Below are 12,579 nucleotides of genomic sequence, written 5' to 3' on the forward strand. Positions count from 1 at the left end.
TGGTATCCATCCACGTTAATCCCACCCCAAGTGCAAGGAGCCACACAATATTGTGGAAAAATAACACAAATGTCTGACACGATGACTTAGGCAAAACTGTATTCTGTCCATCTTTTGTTCTACTGTCCAATTTTTCTCTGTTCCCCCTTCTCTAGGATCTTAACTTGACTTGGTAGACTTTTAAGTAACTATACATCATCTCATCCACAGAAAACAAATTTAAAAACCAAAAACACCCAAAAGCTGTTGTGTCAAGTTGATTCTGATTCCCGGTAATCCTGTGTTCTAGAACTGTGAACTGCTCCATTGGATTTTCGTGCCTGTAATCTTCCGTCACTGGGGTAATGGGGGTAAGTGTGTTGGAGACAATAAGATTGGCAAGGGATAGAGCAGGGTTTAGGGCTGTTGTATGGTCACTATGAGTCATAGGCGACTCAATGGCACATTACAACGACAACAACAATCTTTATGGAGGCAGGTTGCCAGCTCTTTTCACCATGTTACTTCTGGATGCGTTTAAAACACCAACCTTTAGCTTTAGGTTACCATCAAGCACAAACCTGGAAACCTCATTTACCTTCAGGAAACATTTACCCAGGTTAAGGGATTTTTTTAAAAAATGATGAGATGTTATATATTGAAATCCACAGCAATCACATTGTCTGAAGTTAGTGGTCTCCCAGGCTGTTTGAAAACGGTCTTTTACTCTCTCTGACCTACACTAATGGAAAACATTAACTTGAATACCAGATGGCAGGTATGGGAAATCCTCACACTCAGTCCTCTCCCCTTGATCCTTTTATTCCTTCCACTTTCAAAGTGATACCCAGCATTTTCTGTAAACATCTTCCTATTTTCAATCACAACTTTCCTCTTGGTAAACTCAAAAAACAACGGTGTCACCCAACCCTTCTCCATCCTGTCCACGCAGGCAGGAAAGTCTAGAAAAGAAATGGCCCATCAGGGCAATACCATTGAGGAATAAGCATTTGGTCACAATAATGACTCCTTATTTACCCTGCCGCCACGGAAACTGTCTTGCTCTAGATTTCATTTACAGGTAGTTTCCAACTTCCAATGTGGTCTACTTAAGGTGAACTGCCTTTATGATGATATATTTTTTGTACAGTTTATGTTAGTATATGTACTATGTCTAACTTTGCTGTTTATAATTTGCTGATGTTATTATTCCTAGATGTTCAATGATAAGACTTATTGTCCAAACTACTGCCATATAATGGGGGGTGAGGGGGAAGGAGAGAGACAACTTGTATCAGAACCAACTTACAATGGAGGACCAACTTACAACTTGCATAGTAAGTACTGTCCCCCCACCCTGCCATCCTGTAGGCAGAGCGGAACATGTGGGGGTGTGGGGCAGGTGGACTTCTGGAGGACTGTGTAAGCGTGTTATTAGCCGCCCCAGGATTTCAGCCTCCAAGGCAACTGAGCCTAACTTCTTGGCAACTGCGAAGAGTGGCTCCTGGAAGAATAATACACTGTTTTCTATTTTTATTCTGAGCCATTACAAAGGTCTTGTTTCCTGAAATATCCCTCTAGTACTTTTTTCATCCACAGGCTGAAATGGTCTAAGTCCAAAGGAAATCTGTTGTGAGCATCCCTCCCTCCCAGCTCTGCTTTCTGGGACATCTCCTGCAACCTCAACCCTGGTTATAGAACCTAAGTTGTAGAATTTACCTGCAAACAGGTAAGTTAGAGCCTCGCAAGGCTACCAAGTAAACCAGGAGGCACATCTCCTTTTCACTGACGCACCCCTCTCCTAGTTGGAGAAAGATTCCCAGTTGTCATCCAGGTCAGCCAGAAGGCAAGGACACGTGCCTGGACCCATTTTGTAGGCAAGATCCTGCCTGCTGGTTCTGGGGCTCTGTCCTCACTTCTCTGATTCTACCTACCAGCAGATAACAATGATCAAGAGAAAGTTGGCCCAGCAATACAGAAAAAAAAATGGTTAAAAGAGTGGTTTCCAAGAACACTCTCTTAAAAGTTTTCTATTTTGTTAACATTATTTTTATCCTGCTAGATGGAGAGACTGGAAAGGAGGTCAGTGTTATATCTGTGGTCTCTTCTAGGTAGGCTTTGAGTTTCTCCAGGGCCAGGAAAAGCTCTGGAAGCTTCCTTTGCATCTTGAATGTGAGCTGTTGTCTCAGATTGAGCAGGTGACAGGCTGTGAGTGGGGTCAGGCAGCTCAGCTCCATGGTGGGACCACAACCACACACGGTCCTTGTGTATTCAATGGGCTGACAGTTGTGGGTTAGTCAACTGTACGTTTCTTCCTCACTATTTATACTTTTGCTGCCTCTCAGGCCCATGTCAGGGCTAATTCACCCCATTTTCTTCCCAGTCAAAAGAGCTCTTTCTATTATCCCCCCCCCATAATGCCACTGTTATAAAAGAAGACTGACGTAGGGGTTGGGGGGAGACTGAGAAAGATGGGATAAATAATGTATACTGCATTGAAACAGATGAGGGAGGGAACTGTTTAAAAGGGAGATGTGATTAGATATTATTGTTATGACAGGAGTCTAGAATAAAGGTAGCGTAGTGGAGTGAACTTGGGGGGCAGGATTGAATAACAATGAAAGAATTTTTTCTTTTACTTTTCAAAAAGAAAAGCAAATTGGGGGGCAGGGAAAAAAGTGCAACAATGAATGAATGGAAATCCAAAGTTTCTGTAAACTTTCATTAAAATCAATATAAAATAATTTTTAAAAGGGGCTGTTTCTATTTCAATAGCTACTATCAAATCTCCCTTTCCTCTTTGCACAAACTCTGTCTCTGTAGTCAGGGAAACCAGTATCTGAACAAGCATGTAATTACAATTAGTCATAAACCTGCCCAGCCCTCTGGCTATGCCTATGACTTGACTTGTCTGTTTGCCTTACACCAGCACATTCTCAACAGAAACACTATAGAATTCTGTACTTTGACTTCCCCCCTCCCGATCAAAGAGAGCTCATTTCTCTGGGACTCAATTTCCATTTTCAAAAACAAAACAGAAGTGGGGGGGAAATACAGCAGGAATTACAGGTCTAACACAGAGATACAGTTAATTATGGGTCATAGAGCTAAAGTGACAATTTGTATGCTCTCTCCAGAGGGAGTCTAAAGTTGCCAAGGCACCACCTATCAGCGATGACAGGAAGCTCCAGTGCCACCCAGAGCAACCAACACTAAACCTAACTCTCTGCTATGGATTAACACTGGGTCTTCAGCAAAACAATATGTATGTGCGGTAGTGTGAACCATCTATTGTGGCTCTGCTAGCAATAGTCTTCAATGTTTGACAATGTCCAATTTCGTATTTCATACATTATCAAACACTGAAGACACATCAGCTGTTCACACCAGTTTGTCAACAATTTCAACTTCTCTGGAGCCACAACAAATACCCTTGGTACCAGCAGGTAAGAAATCAAAAGATGAATTCCTTGGGGAAACTCTGCCAAGGGAATCTCTCCAGAGAATGAAAGAGCAAGGATGTCAGTTTAAAGACTAAAATGTGCCTGCTCTGAGCCTTGGTCCTTTTAATTACTCGCTAGTTGGACAGTAACTAAAAGGTGACAAAAGAATCAAAGCCTTTGAGCTGTGGTGTTGGAGAAGAGTACTGAATATCCCATGGATTGTCAAGAGAACAGTTCTTCCTGGAGAAAATGAAACCACGGTGCTCCTTGGAGGCAAGGATGGTGCAACTCCATCTCACATAATTTGGACATGTTTTAAAGAGGAGTCAGTCCTTGGAGAAGGACACTACGCTTCAAAAGGTGGACGGCCAGCATAAGAAAGGAAGCCCCTCAGTGAAATGGATTGACACAGGGACTGTAACAATGAGCTCAAGTGTGTCTGAGATGGTGAGGATAGTGCAAGATAGGGCAAGGTTCAGAGCCCTTGTTCCTAGGCAATGATATGCAGTAGACTCTTAACAACAGCCACAGTCTTTACACACAGTGATTGAATGAGAGCATGCAAATAAGGTGCTGATAACCCACCAAAGATACTGGATAGCTTGGACCACACAAGTAAGGTCTATGAACCTTTTGTAGGGATAGACCATGCAAATGAGGTTTATAAAACCTCAATGAGGGACTTCTCCCAGAAGCTAGAGAAAGAGCTGAGTGACAGTGGCAAGAGCCAGCAGGAACCAGGACAGCGGCAAGAGACTGGTGTGTGATGGCTGTGGTAGCACTTGCTGAACAACAGAGAGCTAAGAGCTGTCATGTTTTCTAAAGAAACCTCTGAGTAGGGCCGAGCAGCAGAACATGTGAAGAAGCTAATCTGAACAACTATAGTCCCAGTTGTTCCTGATCCTGCAGTGGAATCTGTTAGTTCTTTAATAAACGCCATAAACGGGTGCAGTCTTTCAGCTCTGTGTGGCTACTGCAACAAGTTATCAAACTCGGCAGAAGAGTAGAGAGTTCTGTGGGAGTCATGGCAGGTGTTAGCACTGGGAGGTGGAGAACTTGGAGAGAGGTGGTATGTCTGACCTCTGCCTTTCTAGAGTCAGTCTTGGGCTATTGATTTCTTTTCTCCTTCCTTCTTATGACATTAGAAGTGGTCAGATACCTCCATTGCACTATTTTTATAGAATGCCCGCCAAGTGCTGGAGTCCCTCGGTGATGTCCAGTTCCAGGATGGTGTCCCTCCCTGGGTGGTTAATGTGCTCAGTCACTAATGGGAAGGCTGGAAGTTCGAGTCCATGCTGAAGAATCAACTGTGGTGATCCACAGCCACTGAGAGCCCTAAGAAGTACATTGTTGTTGTTGTGGTGGTGTATTGTCAGATTGGAAGTGACTCACAGTGACCTTCCACAGAGTTTTCAGAGGCTGCAAATCACACAAGATTTTCAAAAGCTTTTTATTTAGGAAGTAGATGGCCCATCCTGCTTCCTAGTCTGCCTTAATCAGGTAGCTCCACCAAAATCCATCCACAATGGGAAACCTTTTTGGAATCTGATACACTAGTGGCAAAGATTTCAGTATCACAGCAAGCCCCAAGTAATTGTAATACAGGAAATTGACAGACAAGTGCTGTACTACTTATAATAATGTTCTTTCTAAACAGGATCAATAGCAAGCCCTTGGGCCCAACCAAATTTTAAATACCAAGGCCCGCCCATCAGATCCTGTTTGCCCACTCAGAGGCTTCCCACCCAAGCTGATTGTAAATGAGATCATATATGGTTAATCAGCTTACATTTGATTGCTAACACAATTTAGAAATGTCAGAGCAGTTTGCCCCAGTTGTCAAGTAAATCACAAACACTAACCCACCAGAATCCAACTTCACCAAGCTAAAGGCTCACTCACAGGCAGGATTATACTGAATGAGGAGGCTTAGCCTGCCATACTTTGGACATATTGCTAGAAGGTGCTATTCCTTGGAGAGAGGCATGATGTTGGGAAGGGTGGAGGGTCAGCAAAGGAGAGGAAAACCCTCAACCAGGTGGACTGACACAGTGACTGCTGCAACGAGCTCTTGTGTGTCAGGAAGTGTGAGGATGGCACAAGACAGGACTGGTTTCAGTTCTTTTGTTCATAGGGTCGCTGTGAGTCATACTCAACTTGATAGCACCTAACAACAACAACAACAAATCACACAGGAGACGACTGTCCATCTTAGTCCCATAGAGCAGCTGGTGGATTTGAAACACATGCCTTTGTGTTGGCAGCACAATTCCTTAACACTAAGCTACCAGAGCTCCCTTAAGGAGGATAGCACTAGTCTAATATATGGGATTGCCATGAGCTAGAACCAATTCAAGAGCAACTGTTTATTTTCCTTTCTTTTTATGTGTGCTAGATGCTAAGTAGTTCAGAAAGCAGACAGACATTGTCTTGCCTGATGGAGCTCACAGTCTGAAAATCTGAAGAGGGTTAGGCCAACGGCCACAGAAAACAATCATATGTTTCATGAGGGGTTGAGTGGGACTTGTTTTTAGTGCTTCCCATAGCCCATGCCACACAAGGATGTCATTGCATGGTTCTAAATCTTAAATTGCTTCAGGGTTTAAAATGCCAAACCTATGCCTCAGCTTCTGTCACACGCACTACTTGCCAAAAGAACAAACAGCTCTGTCTTGGAGAAAGTGAAACCAAAGTGCTCCTTGGAAGCATCACACGTACTTTGGGCATGTTGTTAGAAGACTATTCTTTGGAGAAGGACACCATGCTTGGAAAGGTGGAGGGTCAACTAAAGAGAGGAAGACCTTTGTGGGGATGGATTGATATGGTGACTAGCCATGAGTTCAGTTGTGTCATAGATGGTGAGGATGGCACCGGATAGGGCAAGTTTCAGATCCACTGGTCATAGGGTCGCTGTGAGTTGCAATTGACTCAAGAGAACATAACAACCAAAAGAAGTCACTGGGACATCTGACTTGTCTTTCAAACAAATTGTTGTAGGTGTGTGTTGTCAAATCAGAACCAACCCATAGCTGACCAGAACCAACCCATAGCTGACCCTCCAGATGGTTTTCAGAGGCAGTAAATTGCATGGGAGAAGGACTGCTCATCAGAGTCCATGATGTAGATAAACGGGCAGAGAAAACCCGTTTGATTTCGGAGTTGGCTAAAAAGAACTGAATAGTCACTTCTTTACCCAAAGAATTGATTCCATGTGTAAGAGCGTCAGGCAGTTTAATCTTTTGGAGAGCTGTTACAACCACTACCATTGAGTTAGTACCCACTCTTAGTGACCTCCAAGTCTTTTTTTTTCCTTCTTTCTTTCTTTCCTCTGCTGTGTACCATCAAATCCAACTGGCACAGGAGGAGATTACCCCTCCTTCTCCAGCAAAGCATCTGGTGAATTTGAACCACAGGTGTTCAGGATTGAGGTGCAGCTTCATGCCATTAGGCCACCAGAGTGTCTCCAAGGGGTTTCTGAGGCTGTAAATCTTATAGGAGGAGACTGCCTATCTTTCTCCCTTGGAGCAGATAGTGGATTTGAACACTGGCCTTTCTATTAACAGAACCACCAGAGCTCCTTGAAGAGGCATAACATGGGCTAAAATCCTTAGAGCCATTTGGGTGAGTTACCCTCAGAATGGATAAGATCTTTGCTTGAGTTTTCCCTGCCTGGAGAAAACAACTCTGGGTTTAAAAATCTAGAGGATTAGTTGTGTGTGGTGAGGTGCAGATCATTACAGAGGCTGGCCAAAGGTACAGTGGATTATTTATTTTTACTTTGATAAAAAGAACTCAATTTGGAATTAATAGGCATGGTGAAGAGATCTTCCAGATAAACAGCCAAGCCTAGATTCACAGCTTTCCTGAGCTGCCATTTAATAGTATCTGTGTGTTCACAACCTACCTCTCCTATGTCCCACCTGCACTGGATTCTAGATCTACCACTGAGTGACTTTGGGTAGGTTATTTAACCTCTCTGATCCTCAATTTCCTTATCTGTAAAGTAGAATGCTAACATTCCTACAGTATCAAGGCTTTGGTGGGGATGGAATAAAAAGGAGGACCAATAATTATCTCAGTGTCTAGTCCACAAAAAGGGACAGCAAAAATGGCAGTGAGTGGACAACCACTGCCACCACAACACACAGGCAATACAGCCTCCTTTTCTACTTTGTGTCCCAATCAAGGAAACTGAGACCCACAGGGTTACATGGTTTGAGGACCCCGGCATGATGAGTAAGCAATTTGAGTCAGATCCCAGGGCCTCCATCTCCTTCCATGGGGCATCCCTGGTTCAGACTTGTTCCTCTCAATCAGTGACTTGCATTCAGTCAGTTGATAAACTCCAGAAGCTTTCTAGAGTTGCCCTACCCCCCTTTCCCCCGCCAGAAATTCTACTTCAAGAGGAAACTGCTATTTTGGGTTTTTTTTCCTCTGATACCTCTCATGTTTATTATGGCCTTTTTCATCGAGGTGAGTAGTGATCTTATGAACAACAGACCTGTACCCTGTCTTAACTCTAATACACTTGAACTTATCGCTGTAGTCATTATGCCAATCCGTCTTGTTGAGGGCCTTCCTTGCTTTTGCTGATTCTCCACCTTTCCAAGCATGATGTTCCTCTGCAAGGAAGAGCCTCTCCTCGCAACATGCCCAATGTATATGAGACCAAACTTTCTCATCTTTGCCCCCAAGAAGCATTCTGGCTGCACATTCCATTTATAGTGTGTCATCATGTCAGAGCTGTCTCATAAGAGGAAACTGCATTTTAAACAAACATTCCCCACTAAGTGATTTACAGGGTTCCCAGGGGCGTCCAGGTTGGCCAGGGATAGTTCGCTCTGGGTGAAACGTGGATCTCTAATGCATCCACCTTGCACGTTGCAAGTTGCCTTACCTGTGTGGTTATGGAAAGCCCACACGATCTAGGCTGGGCTGCTGGGATTCCACGCCCTCACCTGGAATCTAGGCTGTAGACACAGGAGTGTGGGAAACGGTCCAGCCAGTCTCTGGTTCACAGCATCCCCAACTCTCACCTGCGGGCTCTCTACTTGTCCTGCATCCTCTAAGGCCTGGTTTAATGTCACCTCCTGCCTGAAGCTCTCTCTGTGATAACCACCTCTGCCCCATAGAATGAGTCACTTATCATTATCAGCACGTTTCTCTTAGTTAACTTTTTCTACATATTTGGAGCTCTGGTGGCCTAAGAAACTGCACTGTAGTTCTGAAGGCAGGAGTTCGAATCCACTAGCTGCTCTGAGGGAGAAAGATGGGTTATTTCTCTCAGTGTGATTAAACTGCCTCTGAAAACCTGCTGGAGGGTCAGCTATGAGTTGGTTCCAACTCAAAGGCACACAACAACAACATGCCCCTAACTGGCCTGCTAGCAGGGTCTATGTATGGTTCAGTCATTTCTACATCCAAGCGTTTGCTCCCAACCCTCAGGGTCCATTTCTGGTGTGCAGGGCTCAGGGCAGTTATATCCACAGCCATGTTGGTGGGCTTGAGTCCTGGTGAGGCACCTCTTGTTCACTTTTCAGGGACCATCCTCTCTCTCCTCCATGCTCCTGCTCCTCCCCTCCCCACCCCACCCCCTGCCCCTGACTCAGCCTCTTCTGTGCATGGGGGTGGGGAGGGCTACCACAAGAATGGTTCTAAGGGCTGGAGAAGACCAACAGGTCTAAGGAGAGCCCACACTGTGCTGAATACACAGTGAATACAGGCAGGCACGGTTTGTGCTCCAAAAGGTCTTTCCTGAGTCGGTTGTTTAGAACATGGAATAGGTTTTCTACCCACAGAAATAAATGTCGTATGTGATAGTCTGCTTCTCAAGCCAGTTTGCAGAAACCCTACTTTAACCACAAAATACTAAAACATCCCAAATGAAAGCGACAGAACACACACTATTAACTGAAAAAAAAAAACCAAAAAATTAAAGGCGAAGGTGTAAAAACCAATTAGAATTGTTGGGTCTTCCTGTTTGTTTTCATATTTAAACATTCTTTCTGGCTCTTGAGGAAAAGTAAATTTAAGGAAGCAGAGAATTTTGTGCAGATCCTGTGGAGACATCTTTACAGGCACTTTTAAGAGCTTTTGAAAGTGGCTGACAGGGATTACGTGTTACATGTAACTTCACAATTTACAACTTCTTGTAGAAACAGAACCACTTTCCCTCAGTGACTGGAGTATGTTTAAATGTGGAAAAGGTTGGCAGAGGGAGTTGGGGGTCAAAACAGATGATGACAAAGAGTAAGCAGGATTAGGAGTGTCACATCTTCTAAACACTGTTTTCGTGCTAGAACGCTATTTATACAACAGATTGAAATGAAGATTTTAAAAAAATATGGGAGAGCTTCCAAACCATTTTTCTTTGTCTTTTATACAGGTATATAAAATAAAAAAAATATAAAAATAGTATAAAAATATTAAAAAATACAGAAAAATAAAAAAGAGGCATAGAGAACAAGAGGTACGGAGATGGTTTTAGGGGACTGGTGGTGACTTAGTGGAGTGGAAGAGGAGGAGGAAAGGGTTTGGAGTGGGATTAAATAGAAGGTGACTGGTGAAGAAGAGGGAAAAGAACAGCCCCCACCTCCCTGGTGGGCCAGGAAGAGTGGAGCTGATGGAGAGAGGGGGCTGATGCAGCACTGAGGAGCTTGGGAACTCGGGAGAGGGCATGGGGTAAAGTCAACTCCTGAGCCACAGGTAGGGGTAGGGCTGTCTGTCCTTTTAAGCCAAGAAATCTCAAAGCGTGTTGTAAGCAGTGAGGAACAATTTGGGGGCATTCATGAAAAATCCTTTACCATTACATAGTAGTGACCCCATCCTCAGACATACACCAAGATGAAGGCAGAAAAAAGTCTCAGGCCCTAGAAGTTTATAGTCTCAAAAAGTAACCCTATAATGGTTGTGCAACATAATACATTGGTTATTGTCAACCAACACCACAGAACGGCATTGTAAAAAGACATATCAGACTGCCAAATGTTTTGTTTCATTTATTCTTACCAAAGGATCTGGTGGTGTAGTATGTAGAGTGTGGCCCTGCTAAGGTTGTCAGTTCGAATCCACCAACTGATCTTCAGGAGAAAGATGAGCTATCGCCTATAAACATCAGAAACCCAATGGAGGGTCCAACCATGAGCTGGAACCAACCCCACAGCAGTAGGCATTCTTGTCACAACAAAATTATTTTTAAGAATTAGGGAGAAAATAACCCTAAGTGTTGCAATGACAAACCAAAAGCACATGGTTCAAATCCACTAGTTGCATGGGAAAAAGATGGGCCATCTCCAGAGTCTCTGGAAACCTACTGGAGAATCAGCTGTGAGTCTGCTCCTCCTCAAGAAAAACAGTTAAAAAGGACATCATTGACATGTATAAGCTATTAAATGGAAAACCAAGTTGCACTGTACACTTTGACCCAAAATACAGTAAAAAGGTACAAAAAGGGGGAAAAAAAGAGGCATCACTAAGACAGCAGGATAATTTGACTCACTCATTGCCATCAAGTAGAACCTACCCATAGCTGACTCTCAACTGGGTTTCCGCGCCTGTAAGTAGCAGGAAGAAGGTGTCCATCTTTCTCCCCTGGAGTGGCTGGTGGATTTAAGCCTCTAGATAAGTTTGGGGTAACTCTCCGTGGACTTTACTACAAGAGCTCTCTGGATAATCTGAATACGAGCTGTATATTCTATAATAGGAATGTGCCAATGTTAAGTTTCCCAAATGTAGAAATAACCTGCAGTTATGTAGAAGAATGTCTTAGTTGTTAGGAGATGAAGGTGAAAGTATTTAAGGAGGGGGTATCTTTTAAAAAAAATTATACTGGTTTATTTACAAAGTTACTATACATTGTTTTAAACACCAGATCTTTTCCCATTCCTTTGGGGGGGGGGTATATCTTGAAGTCTGCAAATTCCCAAAGGTTCAACCTATCTTGTGCCTTCCTGATACATTAAAGCCCATTGCAGCAGTCACTGTGCCAATCTACCTAATTAAGGATCTTCCTCTCCTCCGCCAACTCTCCACCTTTCCAAGTATGATGTCCCTCTCCAAGGAACAGCCTCTCATAGCAACATGCCTGAAGTATGTGAGGTGAAGCTTTATCATCTTTGCCTCCAAGGAGCACTCTGGCTGCACTTTCTCCAAGACGTATTTGTTCTCTTGGCCGTCCATGGGATGTTCTTCTCCAACACCACAGCTAAAGGCATCAATTCTTCTTCTGTCATACTTGGTCACTGTCCAGCTCTCAGATGCCATAGAGTATATGTAAATGTTTTTGTTTTTGTTGTGTACCATAAAATCATAACCAACCCATAGCTGACCTTCCAGTGGGTTTTCAGAGACAGTTAATCGCATGGGAGGAGATTGCCCATCCTTTTCCCACAGAGCAGCTGGTGGCCTCAAACTGCGTGCCTTCGGGATTGCAGTGCAGCTTCTTGCCATTAGGCCACCAGAGCTCTCTATGTAAATGTTATACATCTAAAACTTGGATACATACGTGGTTAGCAAGAGAGTGTGGGTGCAGATGTGGCAAAATGTCAACAACTGGTGAGTCTGGGTAAGGGCTCATTGGACCATTCTTGGAACTTTTCCAATTGAAATGAAACAAGTAGATAAGCAAGAAAACCAGTTCAAGCCCCGAGATGGTGCTGAAGAGCACCTGTTGCTGGGCTGATCTGTCAGCCCTCCAGGGGTGAAGTACTCAGAATCCCCCAGCTGCTAGCCCAGCTTCTCCATAGCCTTTCCTCCAGTCTCAATTCCTCTGAAACCAGAAAAAGTGTTGGTTCGTTTGAGCCAGCTCATCTGATTAACATTTGCAAAACAAACCCACCAGCAGCAGAAGAGAAAGAAAGGAAAATTCAGGACTTAGGAGACTCAAGTTTGAGTTTCTTCTGAGTCACTGCCTGCTTCGAGAATTTTGTCCAAGTCCCTCGACCAGGACCCACCCATGCGGGTGATCCCTGTGGCTGTAGGCGAGCTTGAGCAGATCTCCTCCAGGTCCTTCCAGGCCTGCCACTCCCTGGTTCTAGGACAACGCCATAGGCGAAGGTGAGAATTCAGTTTGTTTTGTTGTTATCCAGTACACAAGAACAAACCGTTGAAGTAGTACAATAGGCACATAGGAAATATAGGCTCTTTTTCCTTGAGCACA

This window comes from Elephantulus edwardii, unplaced genomic scaffold (genome assembly GCF_000299155.1).
Source record: "Elephantulus edwardii isolate Elephantulus edwardi_28Jun2011 unplaced genomic scaffold, EleEdw1.0 scaffold00094, whole genome shotgun sequence".
Lineage (NCBI taxonomy): Eukaryota > Metazoa > Chordata > Mammalia > Macroscelidea > Macroscelididae > Elephantulus > Elephantulus edwardii.